The 20,475-nt window shown below is 42.4% G+C and overlaps 1 protein-coding gene across 1 annotated transcript in view; it reads right to left on the reverse strand.

Moving 5' to 3' along the window:
• The window catches only part of LOC135217738 (histone-lysine N-methyltransferase E(z)-like), a 50,079-nt gene extending 30,053 nt beyond the window's left edge, over positions 1–20,026 (reverse strand). The window contains exon 1 of the mRNA XM_064253738.1: positions 19,883–20,026. The gene's annotated coding sequence lies outside the window, so the exon portion shown is untranslated. The remainder of the gene's footprint in view (positions 1–19,882) is intronic.
• Between the last annotated feature and the right edge of the window lie 449 nt (positions 20,027–20,475).

The following is a 20,475-nucleotide window of genomic DNA, read 5'->3' on the forward strand; positions in this document are numbered from 1 at the left end:
ATGAAGGACCTGGTTCCTCCTGCTGAGTCTGTCCGCCCTCACATTCTTTACTCCCTGCACGAACCTTGTCAGAAGGGAGATGTTCCTGTGAGACGTCCAAAGCAAAAGGTCTCTCGTCAGTTCGTAGGAGGGACGAGGAGTGAGTCCCTCCCTGTTTTCGAATGTAGGCAAGTGCGGTGGTGTTGTCCACGTTTACTTGCACTACTTTGTTCGACACCAGAGGTTTCTAGACTCTTCAAAGCCAGATGCACAGCGAAGAGCTCCTTGCAGTTTATGTGCCAAGTCACCTGTGCTGGTTCCCAGGTGCCTGACACCTCCTTCGAGCCTAATGTTGCTCCCCAACCTTTCTCCGACGCGTCGGAGTACAACACTAGGTCTGGGTTCTGTGTCCTTAGAGAGATCCCTTTGTTCTCTTCCAGAGGGGGCAACCACCATTCCAGGTGGCGATCTTATCTCCACTGGAATGGGAAAGACGTCCGAAAGTTGTCCAGTTTTCCAACTCCAAGACTTCTTGAGGAAGAAATTGAGCGGACGTTAAATGAAGTCTTCCTAGCGGGAAGAACTGTTCGAGCGAGGAAAGGGTCCCTAGAAGGCTCAACCATTCCCTCTCCGACGTATGTTCTTCCTTAAGAAGAGAGAGACTATCCGCAAACCTTTTGCGATTCTCTCTTGCGAAGGAAATACTCGAAAACCCGAGAATCCATCCGAATCCCAGATAGACTAAGTCCTGTCTGGGGGTCAGCTGCAACTTCTCGAGGTTCACGAGCAATCCCAACGCTTTGATCAGATCTAAAGTTAACTTCAGGTCCTCCAAGCACTGTCTCTCGATCTGGCCCTGATGAGCCAGTCGTCCAGATACAGAGAGATGTTTACTCCTTTGAGGTGAAGAAACCTCGCCATAACATTCTTCATCAGGCTGGTTGTGAAGACTGAGGAGCTGTGGACAGGCCGAAACACAAGGCTCTGAACTGAAAGATCCTTCCCCCCGTCATGAAACGGAGGTACTTCTTCGATGAAGGGTGGATCGGGACGTGAAAGTAGGCGTCCTGGAGATCTAGAGACACCATCCAATCTCCTTGTCGTAATGACGCCAGGACTGAAGCAGAAGTCTCCATGGAGAACTTCTCCTTCCGAACAAATTTGTTCAGAGAGCTGACGTCCAGTACGGTCTCCAGCCTCCCGAGGCTTTCGCAACCAGAAAAAGGCGATTGTAAAACCCCTGGGAGTTTTTGATCTAGTACTAGTTCTATCGCTCTCTTTTGTCCCACATTTGTTCCACCATCGATCGAAGAGTATCCCCAGCACAGGATCCTTTGTACTTGGCTGTAGTTCCCTTGGTATTGATAGGGGAGGAGTGTTCAGGGAAAGGGATACGACTATCCCTTCCTTATTATAGACAACGATGACGCATCTGTGTTTTATAAGCGTCCAGGCCTCCACAAATCCCAGGAGCCTGGCACCTACTGGTGCTTGGATGGAGAGAAGCTTCATTTTTCCCTTTTTAAAGGGACGAAAGGCAGACCTACCTCTTCTCCTCCCGGAGCCTTCCTTCTTGCGGGAGGTATGGAGGTTCGGACCACCTCGAAAGGGCTGAACCGATGTACTCGGTCCTTTCTTGTCCGATGTAGAAGCAGGTTTCTTCTTCCTTGCTGACTGCGTCAGAAGATCCTGAGTCGCCTTCTCAGTTAATGAATGAGCAATGTCCTTCACCAACTGAGAAGGAACAAAAAGTCAGACAAAGGCGAATACAGCAGCGCTGCCCTCTGAGCGTGGGAGTACTGCCTTGGTTAAAAAGGCACCATATACCGTCCTCTTCTTTAGAAGAACAATGCTCCAAACAAAGAGGAGATTTCAAAAGAGCCATCCTGTACCGCTTTGTCTATACAAAAGGGCTTCCGGTTCGATTTCTTCCGAATCATGGGCTTTCTTGGACATCACCTCAAGGGGACCAATCTAAGAAGTTGAAAAACTTCCAATACATGAAAGAGTCCCTTGAGGAGATGGTCCAGTTCAGAAATGCCCCTCCCACATAATCCGTGCCGAGTTGAGCCTTGTCGACGTGAAGCGTCAACTAAGGTCGAAAAGTCTGCTTCTGACGTAGACGGGAGAGCAATACCCATATTCTCTCCCGTCTGATACCAAATGCCTCTTTTACCAGCTAGTCTCGCTGGAGGCATGCAGAAGACCTGTTCTTACTAAGTCCTTCTTAGACTTCATCCACGAGTCTAAGGATTGTAGAGCCCTCTTCATTGAAATGGTGGGCTTCATTTTGAGAAAAGACGAAGACTTCTTCGTCTTAGCACTCGAAAACAGAGAGCGCGGAGAAGGAGAGCGGCAGGAGTCATTCGTCTCCATACTCCTCTAGAAGCAAGGCAGTCAAAACTTTATAGTTCGACAGTCCCTTCTCGTCCTTGATATTCTTTCATCCGAGTTTCCTTCCAACTCGGGATCTAAATGAGTCTCCGCTCCCACCTCTGTACGTTCCTCCTCTGGAGGAGACAAACTCCTAATAGGAGAGGGGCTAAGGGAATGATATTCTTCCTCTTCCCCGCTTTAATAGCCTTGGAAGGCGCCAAAAGAAAATCAGGCTTCTCTCGATAAATAGAAGACGCTTCCCGCTTGGATGACGCTTCTCGTCCGCCAAGCGTCCTGGCTGACGCCTCCCGCTTACTTGGCTGCTGACGTCCGGATGACACCTCGCGCCTGGAAGACGCTCCGCTCTCAAAAGGCGTCCTACTTGGCGCCAAAATATTGGTTGGAGCTTCACGTCTACCAACAGCTTTCAAAGACGCTTCATGTCTAAAAGACGTCTCACGTCTCTCTGGCGTTACGAACTTTCGTAAGCAACCGCTCTCGCTCTCGAACCCGAAGCTTCTGTAAGATGTTAGAATCTTCACGTCTGCATGACGCTTCTCGCTTAGCAGGGGAGAGAGGACGAGACTTTTCTTGATTGGAAGCGCAACGTCCTTCCTACGAGGCGCTAAAACTCCCACTAGAGCCCGGCCAGTTGCTCTTGAACTGCCATAATAATTCTCCTTGAAGCTTCTCCCCACGTCAACTGCATGACGCCTTTCGTCATCAATCGTGGAGAAGTAGGAAAGGGTACTTCTGCGTACTCGTCGGGTGACGCTGACAAGCCACCTTCGCCTTCTTAATAGAAGAGGGTAGCATCATCTGAGAAACGCTCTGGGCTCGAATCAATTTCGGGCTCTTTCATATGACGCTTCAGAGGCCTCGATAAATTCGGACTCCTTCCACCCTCGTTAAGGTGAGGGAGAGGGAGAGGATGTCAGAAACACTCACGAAGGACGCTTTTTCTAGAGCGTCCTTGAGCAGCCTGCCACGAAACAGAGCTAGCTGAAGGGACGTCTGACCGTTGGGGATTCCCCACGACCTCCTAAGGCTTTCGACTTTCCTTCTCCTCTGGGCATGGGAGCTTGGAAGAGGTTCTAGGCTGGGAGCGTCGCAGGGACGATCAAACACGCCCCCCCTCCGCCCACAACACTGGGGGAACTCACTTCACTGTAATGCTCACTTTCACTAGCCTTACCTTGTAAGTCCGCCATTTTGGACTTCATGTCTCGAATCGTAGCTTTCAGATCGGCGATTTCCGAGGCCGATTCCAAAAGTACACTTTTGTGAATGAGAAACATAGGGAGAATCTAAATCAGTAGGATTAGAATTATCAGTAAAAGGCTCAATAGGCCTTGAACTCACACCTTTCAGACGTCTAACCCTATCCCTCTCTAACTTCTTTCAAATAAGAAGTTAAAGTCTTCCACTCTTCTGCATTTAATCCCTCGCATTCATTACAAGTATTATAGCAGAACACTGAAACCCCCTACATTACGGCATACAGTGTGAGGATCAACCGAAGCTTTCGGTATCCTCACCCTGCAGCCTACATTCACACACATTCTCACACTCACATTTGAATCAGACTACTGAGAAAAATCAAAAAAAGCAATTCCAAAAACAGTCCACAGTAGCGATGCCCAAAAACACGATTCAGATACGTCACCAAAAAGCCGAGAAACGATGATCAAAGGATGAAATAAGAATCTAAGTCAGGAGGTAATAGCAACAATGTTGATACCACCGGCGACAGAGAAAATATGATAGAAAAACGGGGATGGTTCCTAGTCCTGCCGCCCAGGGCAGGCCGGTAGATCACCTAACCTACCTGTAGCGAGTGGCGCGAAATTTGAATTTCTGTCGGGGACGACGGGAGTCTTAGCTATGTATATATCTGACAGGTAAGTTATTGTATGAAAATGCAATTTTCGACAAATTGCCATTTGTTCCCGATACGTAATACAAACCATCGTCCTTTACAATAGGAAGACTCACTTCTTGATGGGAGGAATCTGAGTCTTTGTGAACAGACTGGTGTTCCCCCACTTTTGGTTTTCCCTCCCTGTTGTAAGAGCAGAGGGAGGGGTCCTAGCCTCTACCCAATTGATCGGGGTATGTACCGCAGGATCAATGGTCAGACCTCTGGACCCAAGTAATAAGAGGGAGTCAAGCGTACCTCTTAAAACTAGCAAGAAAGAACTTGTTCCTATTGCAAGAGGCAATATAAAGTCATGGTTTGTCTCTTGTTGGCTTCCACTTCCCCCCCCCTTGTTGGGGAAGTGGTGGATATTCGCTCCTATCCCTAATGAAAGGGATAGGATGGGGCTCGATCGAGTAGCTTACCTGCATCTCATCTGCTCCAGCGAAGTGACGACCACATCCCTCTGCCCACAGGTAAAGTGAGAAAAAGATGGGGAAGAGAAGCCAGTCACACTCTCATTCATCATCCATTCATGCAGTCACACCAGGATTCGATGCTGTTCTGTCCGCTCGGGTGCTGGGTAAGCTACACAACCTGTTGAGCAGCCACCACGGGTCCCAAGGAAAAAGTGTCCAAGGACCTGTGGGCAATATCCCGAAGGTAGAAGGAGGTGAAGGTGGTGTCTGGTTAGACCAGACCCCTGCCTTCAGGACCTGCGCCACGGATAAGTTCTTGCGGAACGCAAGGGAAGGACCAATACCTCTGACTTGATGGGCTCTCAGACGAAGGGTACAGATGTCCCACGTTCGCTACCATCTAGTTTTCGTACACCCTCCTGATTACCTCACGTAGCCAGAAAGAAAGAGTGTTCTTGGAATACTTCTTTCTTGGTCACCCCAGTGCTAACGAAGAGGCGTCGACACTCGGGCCTGAGGTGCCGGAGTCTCTTCAGATAGCGCTGTAGCACCCTCACAGGACAAAGCAGCATCTCATCCGTATCGTTGTCGGGTGGAAATCCATTAGAGGGGATTGTTAAAGACTCGAACCGATTGTCAGGGTGGACCAAAGGATTCTGAGTCTTAGCTACGAAGTTCAGGACGAAATCGAACAAAATCACAGATCCCCATCCATCCCCTGGAATGCTTGACGTTGAAGGAAAGATCATGCAGTTCCCCTACTCTCTTCGCCAATGCCAGTTTTTTATTATTAAAGAAAGGAGTTTTACCAGTCCAATGAGTCAAACTTGACTCTCACAGGGCTGGCCCAAAAAAAATCGGGATATAAATAATTCTAAAATTTATCAAATTTAAGAAAAAAAATAAATAAATAAATAATAAATAAATATATATATATACATATATATCTATTTATCTTCAATATAGTACTAAATCTGTGAAAAAATTAATGAATAAATAAATATATATATGAAATCTAAGCGATAAAAAGAATTAACTATATATAAATCTACGTAATTTAAAAAGAATTAGTAATAAAATAAAAATCTTAGGTAAAAACTTAAATTCTATCAATTAAACGTGTATTCCTTAAAAAAGTTTAAAATTCTAAAAACAGAAAAACAACTAGTATTATTCAGTAAAAATGTCAGAAATGTTTTTCCGGCGACCAAAACATATCTCTCTTTCTCGCTTAAAAACCCAACAAACGAAAATATATGTTTAATAGATAAAAAAAGTATCACACTCATTGCACATGGGTAATAGTGCCGTGAGGTGTAAACCCATTAAAAAATCCATTGGTCAATCTCGTATGGCCAATTCCTAATCAAGTCAATATAACCTCAGTTTTTTGTCGTATTGATTAGATGACTCCCATGGAGAAACCAAGTTGACTTTAATTGTCCTTAATTTTATTATTCTGAGATACGTTGCTGACCACAATCTTTGCCACTTTTCCATTGTAAATGTTTTTAATAAAGTTATGTAATCTCTAACGGGGAGATTAATATTCCATTGAGGCAGGGTTGACGGCTGTTTTTTTTTTTAGCAGCAGTATCTGCTCTTTCATTTCCAACAACTCCTACATGAGCCGGGACCCAACATAATTCAATATCTACCCCTTCAAGATGAAAATTGTTTAAAAGTTCTTTAATCTTTAATACCAACAGGTTCTTATGTGAATAGCTTTTGAGGGCTTCTATGGCACTTCGTGAATCCGAGTAGATGATAAATTTTAAATTTAGTCTTTCTTCATGTGCTATAACAATATTGATCGGCTAGTAAAAATGGCATATAGCTCGGAGGTGAATACTGAAGACTCGTTTGGCAATGATAACTGGCTCATTTTCTTCAAAGACACTGCAGCGCTTCCTACACCCACTGAAGATTTAGAGCCATCAGTGTATATGGAGTAGTGAGGACCTTTCCTTTGAATATGCTCTATGGCAATTTGTTGATGGTGACTCGGGGTAAGAAAGTTAAATTTCTTTGATAAACGAGAAAAAGATGAGAGCATATTCTTGTTTTTTTCATGATCCAAGGGGGAAAAGAGAAGGTTGAATGATGTTCATTTTGATGATTTATTTGTTGACTGCAACAGCCTATTTGCTCTAATCGGAATGGTGGCTCATGATTATCTATAAAAATATCACTCTGAAAAAAAGAGCTTTTTTGTAGGAGAACTTGTAGAAAGAATATTCAATGCACTCCGCATTGTTACAAAATCCCGATGTAATGACAAAGGGGGTTCTCCAATTTCACATAAAACCGAGAGATTTGGGGATGATCTAAACGCTCCACTACAAATTCTCAGGCCTCGAGTATGTAATAGATCTAAAGACTTCAAAGTTGCTTCAGACCCTGATCCATATATTGGGCTTCCATAATCTATTCTTGATAAGACCAATGCCTTATATATCATCAGTAAAGTTGATCTCCTTGCACCCCATATTGTATGAGATAATTTCATCATATTGTTAAGAGCACTATTACATTTAGATTTGATGTAAGATACATGTGCTTTCCAATTCAAATGAGTATCAAAAACCAGTCCCAAAAATTTTACTTTATCTTAGAAATGGATTTTTACATTGCCCAAAGTAAGATTTATATCTTGATTCTGTTTCCATCTACTATACCTATAAAACATTATTGCTGAGTTTTTTCTGCCGAAAGTCTGAAACCAACGACCGCAGTCCAAGCTTGTATTTTTCGAATGGCATTATTTAGAATTCTTTGCAAATGACGAAGATTGTTGGATGAGTAGTAAATTGCAAAGTCGTCCACATAAAGATACTTTGCACTCCCTGTGGCATTTGATCTACTACAGGGGGTCCTCGAGTTACGACGTTGATCCGTCTTAAGATGCGTCGTAACACAAAACGATTTCAGCGTAAGTTGGAACATTAAAAAATACCACATGATTTAATGTAAATACCTATCAATAACAACGAGAGAACAATTCCTTACCTTTATTAATTGATTGGCTTGCACACTGGAGGGAGGAACTGCGGTGCTGGAGAGGACTGGGGGGGAGGTTTAGTGAAGAGAAAAAGAACCTCCAGAAGATGCTGGAGATGCTGAGGCAGGTGATTCTTGAGTGAGGCAGAACATACTACTGAGATGCTGAGGCAGGTGATTCTTGAAGTGAGGCAGAACATACTACTGGAGATGCTGGGGGCAGGTGAGTCTTTAGGTGAGGCAGAACTACAGAAGGTGCTGGAGATACTGGGGCAGGTGAGTCTGGTTAGCAGAACATTCAGAAGGTGCTGGAGATTGTGGGGCAGGCGAGTCTGGATTAGCAGAGGCAGCTGAGGTAGAGGGTACAGGATCTCCTGCAGGCCTCTCTACCTTCTTAAAATACTGCTCCAGGTTAGTCTGAACAGAGAGCGACCTCTTTTCATCCAAGATCTCCTTGTAACACTGCATCAAATCCATGACGCATCTGGAAACCCTAGTGAACCTGTCCAAGTTGGGATCCTGAGCCTCAAAAGTTGACAACGCTTGCTGCAACTCTGCAAAACCTCTTGTCAAGTCCTGCCTTGTGAAAGCCTTAGGCTCTGGGGTGGGTGCTTCTTCTTCTTCCTCTATCATCTGCTTCTCCAGTTGTTATCAGGTCCTCAGCAGATAACTCCTCGCCATGAGGACATCCCAGCAGCTCTGTAACATCATCAAACCTCCATCTCCAAATTGATTTCCTTACTCCAGGGCAACAACGTTTCTTGACAACTAGCTGAACTGTGTCCTCAAACCCATGGAAATCATTCACAAATTGAGGACAAATTTTCTTCCAGACACCATTCATGTTTGTTTGCTTAACCTCCTCCCAGGAATTAGCAATGTTCTTTACAGCATCAAGGATGTTGTAGGATTTCCAAAAGTCCTTCAGAGTCAAGTCCTTCTTGGTTTCAGTTACCTGTAAAGCCATAGCAATTGTCCTTCGTAGGTAGTAGGCCTTGAACGAAGCAATCACTCCTTGGTCCATAGGCTGTAAAAGGGCCGTGGTATTAGGTGGAAGGTAAACCACCTTGACATTAGGGTTGAAGTCTCCCAGCTGGGCAGGGTGTCCAGGGGCATTGTCAGCACTAGCAACACCTTAAAGGGGATACCCTTGGAGGCGCAATACCGCTCCACACTTGGAACAAAATGGTATTTACGAACCAGTCCTCAAACACTGGCAAGTGTCACCCATGCCTTCTTGTTGGACTCCAAAATTACTGGTAGTTGACCCTTCCAAATGCCCTTGAGTGCCCTTGGATTTTCAGCCTGATACACCCTCTCCTTGCGGCTTTATGACCGGGTGCTGACTTCTCCTCCTTTGGCGATGTAAGTGCGGTAGGCATACGTTCCAAAACAAAAACTGTCTCGTCTACGTTAAACACTTGCTGAGCAGAATAACCCCCTTCCTTAATTATCTCAGACAACGCTTTAGGAAATTCACTCCCTGCTTTCTCATCCCAACTAGCAGCTTCACCTTGCACTTTAAGGTTATGGTAATTGGCCCGAGCCTTAAATCGCATAAAACCAACCCCTACTAGCCACAAACTCTTCACTTTCACTTCCCTCCCCCTTTTCTTTTTTCAACGCTTCAAACAATCTTTTCGCCTTCTCCTGAATCACCATAAGGCTGACTGGGATACGCCGTTGATTTTGGTCTTCCAACCAAAGCACCAATAACCTTTCCATTTCAATTATAGACCACTACGCTGCTTAGTTATCACTGTCGCTTTCATAGGAGCAGATCCTTTCACATGTTCAACGATGCGCTCTTTATCTTTGACAATGGTAGCAACGGTCGAACGGCTAAGGCCAAGCGAGCGGCCAATGTTTGTTGGCGTTTCTCCCTTCTCAGATCGCTTTATAATGTCCACTTTAATTTCCATGGTGATGGCCTTCTTTCTTCGATGCACTACCATCAGAAGAGTCCGCCTTGTGCTTGGGAGCCATAACAAAGAGCAAAAAGTTACAAAAACGATACAACACAGAGGGAGAGAGAGGCAGTGTAAACAACCAAAATGGCGTATGGGCGAGGAATGAATGCGTAGCGAAGCGACGCCGTCCTCTCCCCCACAAAGCGTATTCTTCCGCCGTGCGCCCGGAACTAGTTCGCGTTTGTTTACGTTGCTTACGACGCTAAACCGCGTAAGACGGAACGACGCAAAATATTATTTTTTATATTTTTTATGGGGGCGCGTTCGTAACCACGAAACATCGAAAGTCGCGACCGGCGTAACCGAGGACTTACTGTATATCGTTAATTGCCAACGCAAAAAGTGTTCCACTTAAAACACTGCCTTGGGGTACACCACAGTCAAGCTTAAAAGATTCAGAGCAAATATTATCAATACGAGTTTGAAATGTTCTTCCATCTATAAAATTTCTGATAAAAATAGGAAGATGTCCTCGAAAACCTTTATTGATGCAGGATTTTAGTATCGTAGTACCTCCATGTTGTATCATATGCTTCTGAATGTCAAAAAATAGGCGGCTATTGTGATCTGTTTCGTTCAAAACCTCTACAGTACATAATTTTCGTAAGTGTGAAAGAGAGTCCAAGGTGGATCGCTCCGATTGTGAGCCAAACTGAGAAATTGATAAAACATTATTACGACGCAAGCACCAATTCAATCTATTATTAACCATCTTTTCAGTAATTTACAAACACAACTGGTTAGTGAAATTGGTCTGTAATTATCTGGATTACTAGGATCTTTTCCTGCCTTAGCTATTGGGTATTACTATTGCATGTTTCCATGCCTTTGGAAATAGATGTTTGGTCCAAAGATGATTATAGAAATCCAAAAGATAGGCCTTGGCTAAAGGGGCTAGATTCTTATCAATATCAAAATTTACATTATCTTTTCCAGGGGCTGTTGAGCTACAGTTTGATAATGCAAATTCCAACTCTTCTTCAGTAAATCTTTTATTGTAGTAAATATCTTCCACAGTATCAAAATTCAATGGTATTGCTTCTTCCCTTCTTTAAGGGCTCGAAAGTGGGCATCTAAATTATCAATACTGCTTATGTTTTCAATATTACGGCCGATAATATTAGAGATTGTCCTGAGTATCATGTATTAATGAGCCATTATGCATTAATGCGTATCTCGCTGGTCTGCTGTAAGAACCGTTGATCTTCCTAAATTTCTGCCACACCTTCTGCATAGAAGTATTATCTGATATGCTTGACACGTATTTTTTTGCCATGAAATTATCTTGCCTTTAATTACTTCCTTCCTAAATTTAGCAGGAAATCTTATTAAAATATGGTTTCAATACACTAATTTCTATGGCTATGTCAACCCAATTTGTTTATTGTATTCCCTAACATGAGGGGACCTGTATCTCAAATGTTTGAATCTTTTATTTAGGGTTTCTAATTTCTTCCAACTGCATGCTTTTCGTTTATCAGTTGGGTTAATGTGTCTGACCACCATGGGACCAAATGTTTCAAACTGTCGAATGCCAGTCAGAGGCACGATTTATCAGCCGCTTGTGTGGTAAAATTCACAAAGTCGTCGTTTGTTTTATCATGATCCTGGGAATAAGCAAAGGCAGGCATTTGCCTAGTGTAAAACTTGAACTTATCCCAGTCAGCTTTATTTGTATTATACCGTTGGATCGGAGAAGTTGGTGTATGTCCTAATATGGTAATCAAAATAGGAAAATGGTCACTGTTAAACAGGTCATCTAGGACATTCCATTCAAACCTATCACAATATTATTGGAACAGAGTGTTAAATCAATTGACGAATAGGGGCCATGAGTTTTTGAGTAGTAAGTGCTACTCTCTGCCCATTCAATATACAGAGGTGTGTCATTCATCATCTGTTCGACCTTTGAACCATCTGTGTCAACATCAGCACAATGGCTGGATCCCAGATGGGATTGGGGGAGATTAAAGTCTCCTAATAATAGGAAATTCTCTTGCCTTTTGGGAATAATTTAGGTAGAGTTTTGCAAATTATAGTTACAAGAGGGTTGGTTTGTACATATTACAAATATTAAAGGAGTTATTATCTAAATGTAATCTAACTTCAGATAATTGAAATTCTGAGGTTCTAAAGGACATAGCATCGTAAGTTACTCTGTTATGAATATAGATTGCAGTTCCTAATGTATTAGCAGAAGGAACTGAATGAGATGCTAAATTGTAATTTCCTATTGATTGAACGGTATCATTTGTATGTTGTAAGCATATTGCAATTGGATTATAATATTTTAATAGTCTTTGAATTTCCCCTTGATGTAAACGGGTTTTAAGACCATTAACATTCCATTGGATTACGTATGAATTGTACATTATGGTAGTGGAGGTGGAATATCACTAGGTAGAGTATTGTTTCTGCTTATTTTGCCGGGAATGGGTTTCTGTTTAACTGCAGTAGCAGTATTTTTTTTAAATTAGATTTTGCTTCTTTAGCTATGGCTCCCTGTTGGTTACTTCGATTTCGATTCGTTTCCTGAATTTCTTTTGGATTGTGATTAAATTTTTCTAGAAATTTTTCAAGATGAAGGGTGCCTGTTGCAGCTTCTTTATTAGATGGTCAACACATACAACCAGCGTTGTGGCTTTCTAATTTACCATACAGGTTTTTATTTTTGTTCTTAGTAAAATTGTCTATTAGATTATTCATATTATGTATACTTATATTTTTAAGGTCATTGAATTCATCTAAAAAACAATCATTACAGCCACAGGACATTTTGTGGGTTGTTCTGTTTTGCCCTGTAGGTGTTTTTATGGGATATCATTGATTTACTAGTTTTGCCTAAAACTGGTGAGGGATTTATTTCTTCAAGGGGTACATAGTTAGTAAGGATTCCTTCCGCTTCTTGAGAACCGTGTGCATTTGCGTGTACTTCGGCCTTTATCACATGGGTGGTAATATGATTGTCTGATACATTAAGTTCAGATTCAGAGGTTGGGAGTTGAAGCAATGTTACCATTTCTGCTTCAATTGGGTTTGGTACATGGGTAGAAGCCCTTTCAGGTATGTATCTTGAAGAGTATCTTCTGTTGGTTTGTTAAGCATATCTCATTATTCGATTTTTTTGATTTGGGAGGAGTTGTACTTTCAAGTACACGTTTTTTTCTTTCTGACTTTGCTTTTGGGATTTCTAGTTCCACCATCTCCACTTCAGAAAGTTCTTCCGTCTCTTTGGTGGCTGTCATCAGTGGCGAAGTATGTTGAATCTGTTCTGTACAGAAATCTGCTCTTCTTTTTAGTTTGATTTTGGGTAGTAATGTCATTCTTTTTTTTTTTCCAATTATTCTATTTATATGCTGGCGTTTTGGTAATGATTTGGGAAATACCAGCGTCAATGCAGATGGATTCTGATCGACTTGATGAAGAAGTAGAATTATCAGGAATCCTTGATTCTGCACCAGACAAGAAATGAGAAACTTGTATATCATCAGTTGAATGCTGATTCTTGGATGCTACTTTCGCATAAGTCGAATTATTACCTAAATATGTTTTCTTGCAGCTTTATAGGTGATATGTTCATTACATTAGCAGTATCTATTATCAGTCTGTTCTAATTTATACAGAGGACATTGTCTTGAGTTCGGAGAGTGAGCTCCCTCACAATGATAACAAAATTTTTCGGATACACAATCTATGGAGGTATCGTGGAATTCAGAAGCATTATGAAATTGGAGCAAATGAAGCATCTTTTTTCATTGGTGCCATTTCCCAATAACATGACCAAAATCATAACACTTGTAACACTGCATAGGTCGTGGGTGGAATTCTTGACAGCAATGCTCAAGGTGTCTGACTTTTATATAGTCTGGAAGATAGGTGTGGTAATATCAACAAGATGGCATTGTTATCTCCTGGTAGCTTTTTAACTTTATAAACAGAAGAGGGGCATCTCTTCAGTATGTCTTCATCAGAAAACTCATATAAATCTCTACAATATATTAATCCTTTTGACTGGTTGAAGGTGCTGTGAGGATAAACTTTCCCAATGCTATCTGAATCAGAAGGTTTAAAATTTCTCAATAATACAGCTTGGGATTCATTCCCAAGCCTTAATTAATAGATTATATCCAAAATGCTTCAAATTTCCTTGAGGAATGGTACCAACTTTCTTCTCAAGGCATTCGTATCCCTTAATGACGTTGTTGGCACCCATCCTTGTGCGAAGCAACATGCCAAATTGGCTCAGGTAATACCCTGGGAGCAATTTTCTGGGCATCACACAAGTCAGAGTACTTTGGAATATAGTCAAATTCAGAATCCAAAACGTTTTGAATATTATGCAATTTTGCACAGCCAGAAAATCCGCAAATGTTGCCACTTTTGATATTGGAAAGGGCAACCATAGCTTGGAATGATCCTGAAAAGTTATATATGCTTCAAATCTTTTTTGTCTTTTGAGAGTTTCAGCTTCATTCTTTCAATTCTCTCCGAATGGTTTAAAATGAGTGAAAAATTTTTCATAATTCATATCAATGCAATGCCCGTACAATACAAGACTCTACAATTTTCATTTGCACTGCCAGATTTTTTAATCCCCTGGCATCCTGGGGATGAAGGAATAAATGGTTCCAGTGTGTAAATACTGGAACTGGAGGAAAGGCCCTTTTAGTTTCCCCTGGTCATCAAAACCGAGTTGTCATTACTTGAAGTCGCTAAAGTCGTCAACAGTGCCGGTGGAGAGTCAGCAAATCCAGGGGAGGGGGGGTAATTAGCCAAATTATCCATAAGAAGGTTTTAGTTTGTTTGTTTAAATGTTTTGTGTTTGTTTGTTTGTTTTACCTGTTTGAGAATATTAAGAAAGTATCGTACGTTGTAAAGGGCATTTACATTCTCACTATCGCACAGTGAGAGCATACTTCCCAGATGATCCGCTCCATACCCTACCCGTAGGATCGCATCAAAACGGATACAGAGGCACAGGTGTAAGCTAAACCCGCCTGTTGGGACTGAGACCATAAAATCATGGAATCATCCCCCTTGCATCTGTAATGACGGGCTTCCGGCATAAGCCGAGAGTCCTATTCGCAAAGATTGGATCCCCTGGATTCCGATGACCCAACTTCCGGGAACAGTTCCGCCAAAAGTCCATACCATCATCGGGACGGCTGACGTCATCCTATACTCTCACATATAGCTTTGAATGAAAATCCCTCCCACCGTGATCCCTTCTCCCATTCATCAAACAAACCTGCATGATGTAACGAATGTGGAAATATCCACGCTATTTACTAGTACAAAAAAAAAAAAAAAAAAAAAAAAAAATTGAATAAAGAAATATTACTAATAGGGTTTGGACAGCAAGAAGAAAGTAGGATGCTAAAAATAGGAAGAGGTCGAAATGAAAAAAGGAATTAGTGAAAGACTAAAGATGAGAAATTTAGATTCGAGACTTGGGGAAAATTTCCCCAAGTTCGAGAGCCCTCTTGCCCGTTTCAAGGCTTCACCAAGGAAGAAACATTCCAAGGTGAAGCCAAGAAACTTCGTCAAGGCATTCTCTCATTAAGAGGGTCGCCAATGCCAGGGCCAGCAAGAAGAGGGTCTTGAGGGTCAGATCCCTGTCTGACGACTCTCGGAGTGGCTCAAAGGGTCTTCGAGTCAGACTCCTAAGGACGAGAGTAACGTCCCACCCCGGGGTCCTGAGTTCCCTGGGTGGGCAAGACCTCTCGAAGCTCCTCATAAGCAGGGAGATCTCGAACGAATTCGAGATATCCACTCCCCTCAGTTTCAGGACTAGGGCCAGGGCAGCTCTATATCCTTTGACAGTGGGGAGGGACGGAGAGGAGCTTGTCTCGGCGAAGAAAAACGAGGAAATCCGCTACCTGCTGAAGAGTGGCTCTGAGAGGAGATAGACCCTGTCTACGACACCAACCACAGAAGACGGCCCACTTTCCCTGGTACACAGCTGCAGAGGACTGTCTGACGTGTCCAGCCATCTCTGTTGCTGCTCTGCGAGAAAAGCCTCTTGCTCGCAAGAGATGGTGGATAACAGCCAGCCGTGAAGATGTAGAGACTGGATTGACCGGTGGTACCATTCTAAGTGTGGCTGGACGAGAAGGTTGTGCCAAGGGGGAATCTCTCTCGGTGCTTCTGCAAGCAGAGCCAACAGGTCTGAGTACCAAAGGGCCTCAGCCACCAGGATCATCCGGAGACTCGGGGTGACCAGCACTCGGCTGATCACCTTGCGAATCAGGCAGAATGGGGGAAAGGCATACGCGAAGAGGTTGTCCCACGGGTGTTGAAGAGCGTCCTCTGCAATGGTTTGTATACCGTACCGGAACAAACAAAAAGCACACGTACTTACAGTATTTTCAATCACCCAACACAAAGCAAACCAAGTTTGAGAGAGACAAAGCATACGACGAAAGGCGGGCAGAGAGAGGTGGAGAACACGTCTGTCAACCAGCGTGGCCGAAAGCAAAGTGGATCTTCACCTCCCAGTCGCACGGTACGCAAACTGTCGGACAAGCAGTTAACTACCGAACTCCCTTGTTCGAAGCTTACGACCGGTTCCAGCTGCCGCAAGTTACATTCCTATTGTAAAGGACCGATGGTTTGTATTCGTATCGGAACAAAAACAGAGTATAGTGGAGCTTCACACATATGCCAATGCATTTACAAACTGTTTCCATGATATCTATAGTTGTCATAGTAATGCAATAATGATAAAATTGCTGTAATATGTATATATACTACAAATAGATAAGCTAATTTTACTTATTTCCCCGGTTTTGTGTAAGTCTTATACCCAGTTTGGAGGGTAAACACATACCAATTGACAACATTGATAAACAATTGAAGAGCACAAAACGCCGCAAGGAATACCGTAGTCCCCTTGAATAAGTACGAATAAGTGCTGGTTAGAGGTCGGGGTTACGATTGTTGTGATGAAAGTGCCCCAGCGTCTATGGGTACAAGTGGTGTGCGGATTTAGCACAGGAAATGCGAAGTCTGTTGACACAAGTGACTCCGCAAACATCAAGATGGTGTCAATCTTCTAAACATTTTTAATCGTAAGTAAAAATTTTAAAGCATCATGGAGGTAGGCGCACTGTGTTGGCCTCACTTTTCATTACCCTCTGTTTAAATCTTAAAATATTGCCTTAATTTCTAACTTTGGAGAAAATACTTACTTCAAAAGGAGAGTAGAGGTCTTGAGCTCCTTCTCTCACCACCAACTCATGACTGATGACCATCTCCGGTGTCAGGAAGTGTTAAAGTACTTTTTCGGAGGGTGGCCAAAACCGCGGTAGTCGGTGAGATGGCCAGTCCAGTCGGTTGTTTACCCTAGTAAACCATAGGAATGGGAAGGTCCAAAATGCGATTGTGGTTTTACCTAGGTAGTAGGCTATGTACCTAAGTGAAATTTTACCCTCCTTTATTTTGTCCCAAAAATTATATAGGGTAAAACATCACAGCAGGCCAAACAGGCCACCTACATTCAACGCTTGCCACCCTCCGAAAAAGTACATTATAACGCGTCCTGACACCGGAGATGGGCATCAGTCGCGACTTGTTGTTGGTGAGAAACGGAGCTAAAGACCTCTACTCTCCTTTCGAAGTAAGTATTTTCTCCAAAGTTAGAAATTAAGGCCAAATTTAAGATTTAAACAGAGGGTAGTGAAAGGGTGGCTACGGCAGTGGAAATCTCACCAAAACGCTTAGAAATTTTTACTTACAACTAAAAATGTTTTCGAAGATTGACGCCATCTTGATGTTTACGGAGTCGCTAGTGTCAACAAACTTCCCATTTCCTGTGCTAAATCTGCACACCACTTGTACCCATAGACGCTGGGGCACTTTCATCACAACAATCGTAAACCAACCTCTTACCAGCACTTATTCAAGGGGACTACGGCATTCTTTGCGGCGTTTTGCGCTCTTCAATTGTTTATCAGTGTTGTCAATTGGTATGTGTTTACCCTCCAAACTAGGTATAAGACTTACGCAAAACCGGGGAAATAAGTGAAATTAGCGTATCTATTTGTATTATATATACGTACATATTACAGCAAATTTTATCATTACTGCATTACTATGACAACTAGAATTCACCGAAACAGTTTGTAAATGCATCGGCGTATGTGTGACGCTCCACTAGATTGGCAACGATGAGTCATTTTTCCTCACAGTCGTTCTGCCTCGTAAGTATACACTCCGAAACATTTGTAATTTTTGGGGTTAATTTGGTTGCAAAAAAGGGATAATAGACATGAATTAAATAAACATTTTGAAGTAAGTTAAACTAAATATTGAGTAAAGTAAACAATTAAGGAATAAAGCTTTGCATCTCATAATCAGTGTTGTCGTCTGCTGCTCGTAACTGTGTTTGCGGAGTGAGTGCTTAGGAACCAGGAACCACAGCGTGGTTCAAGTGCACTGTGGAGTGAATTAAGACCAAAATGTGTATAATTACAATCAAATAAGCAACTGTGGAGTTTCAGTTGTGATGGCAGTAAGGATAAAAACCACCGATTACAAGGTAAGAAGAATTCAGTTTCCAACCCATAACCCGGAATAACAAGTTTCATACTTTCACTAATAGTATAGGCAACAACAAAATGTTGTTTTATTGTGCTGGATTACAACTTGCAATCTTGAGTAAGATCAATAAACGTTACATATATACGCTAACATTGTTCAAAATGAGTGCTGGGAAGGGGGGAAAGGATGGTGGCCGTCACTGATGAGAACCGTCCACGCAAAACGTAGCCGCCATATTGGATTTCAAAACTGCCTTGAAAACATATTTTACGAAGAGCTCACATGCTTATTTTAGTTCGTATGGGGCTTTCATATATCACATTATGTTGACGAAACTTCAGTCTTTTAAATGGTATGCTTAGAGTTGCAATTGTATTCTTGTTTCACCAATTAAATATCGAGTGAATAAGACCCGTCCAACGTGATGAGGGTTGGCCTGCCGTGGTATTCTACCCTAGTATAGTATACAAAAAAATGTTGTGATATAGCTACCTAGCCTGCCTACTATATGCACGAAGACCTTCATGGCGTGAAGATTAAATTGTACTTTACAGCGTAATGAGAAACCCTCATTCGAGGTGAATTTGGTCTACCTAGTTTTACCCTCTTTATCCAAAAAATTAAACACCAAAAAAGGTTGTGATATTAAGCGCAGTAACCTTCATGGTGTGAAGATCAAATAGGGTAAAAAACCGCATGGTACAGGGGTGGACCATGTACGATCAATGTGTACAACCAAAAAAAAAGTACATTATAACGCGTCCTGACATCGGAGATGGGCATCAAACAGAGCTAAAGACCTCTACTCCGGTGTCAAGACACATTAGCCTATAATGTACTTTTCTTGGGGTTGTACACATTGATCGTACATGGTCCACCCCTGTACCATGCGGTTTTATACCCTAGTATCTTATAGCGTAATAAGAACCTGTCATTAGTATACTACCTATACTCGGTTTTTTTCCATCTGTCCATCCGCCTGTGGTGGTAGCGTATGGTAACACTGCGTCCCGGGCTTTAGATATAGCCTAGTAGTTACATTCAGCTTACATTCAACAATAATAACAATATCCTATTTCGAATATTAACGGTGTAATTCGCATACAGTAAATTATTAAAACACTTTTCAGTTGCAAATGTACACCCAGATATCCTTTTATTTACCTAAAAACTTACTACACATAGCGTAACTAGGTATTTACAGCCCGGGACGCAGTGTTACCATACAAAAACACCACAGGTGGATGGACAGATGGAAAAAAACAGAGTAGGTATAGCTAGTAGTAGTTACCCTACTAGCCTAGTAGGTAGGGTAATCCTTAATTCCATTTAAGGTGAATTTGTTGGTCTTAGGTTAGGTTCGCCTGGACTAGAGTCTACTCGAAGTCAATAGGTTAGACTGCAAAGCATTGCAATAACCAAAGCCATTTGATTACAAACTACTTATTATGGTATTTCTTGCCCCCTAATTCTTCCCTGGCATGGTTGGGACGTTTTAAATTAGTAGGACATCTGTGATGTTTCCATGTCCCTGTGACAGGGACGTGACCAACAAAACCCCTGTTCGATTTTCTTGACCTCAGACCTGACTCTGACCATTTTCCACACCTGGGTCGAACCATTTAAATCCAGAGGCATTTTCCCCGTCAAATATGAATGCATGCAAGAAGACAACATACCTCAGGCGAGAACAATAGACGAAATACAATGAAATTGCACAAGTCTTCACTAAATGGCACCTGGCGCGTCCGTCCTACAACAAACTATCGTCAAGAAATCGAGAGTTATCGTGCGTTGATCGTAAATCGCTACTGCAACACGACGTTATCGTACATCCTATACATATAAAGCGTATATATACAATATGTGTCTTGGTTATATGCCGTTTTCCTTAACAGGGCGTGGTTCCAGAGAGAAAAACAACACGAGGTTAGTGTCGCATTCAGAATCTCACTATTAAATTGAACACAGAAGTTTTAAAAAATAAGGCCGCTGTAGACACCTGGAACAGAAGGTTCATCACTGGTATATGAACGCACATCCACATCTATCCAGAAGTGTGCGGTGTACGCGTCCACCATAATAATTTTCAATCATACACGTTTCACTTATTGCCCTCCATTCTTTTTCCACATGACTGAACCCCCCCAAAAAAACTACTTTATTCTGCCACCTATGTTAACCACTTTGCGTTTATACCTATCCGCGCATTATCACCGTTTTGCACTCCGCAGATATTACGTAAACAGTTCGTCTCAGCAGTTCCAACCAG

Source organism: Macrobrachium nipponense, chromosome 7, assembly GCF_015104395.2.
Source record: "Macrobrachium nipponense isolate FS-2020 chromosome 7, ASM1510439v2, whole genome shotgun sequence".
NCBI classification, from domain to species: Eukaryota; Metazoa; Arthropoda; class Malacostraca; order Decapoda; family Palaemonidae; genus Macrobrachium; species Macrobrachium nipponense.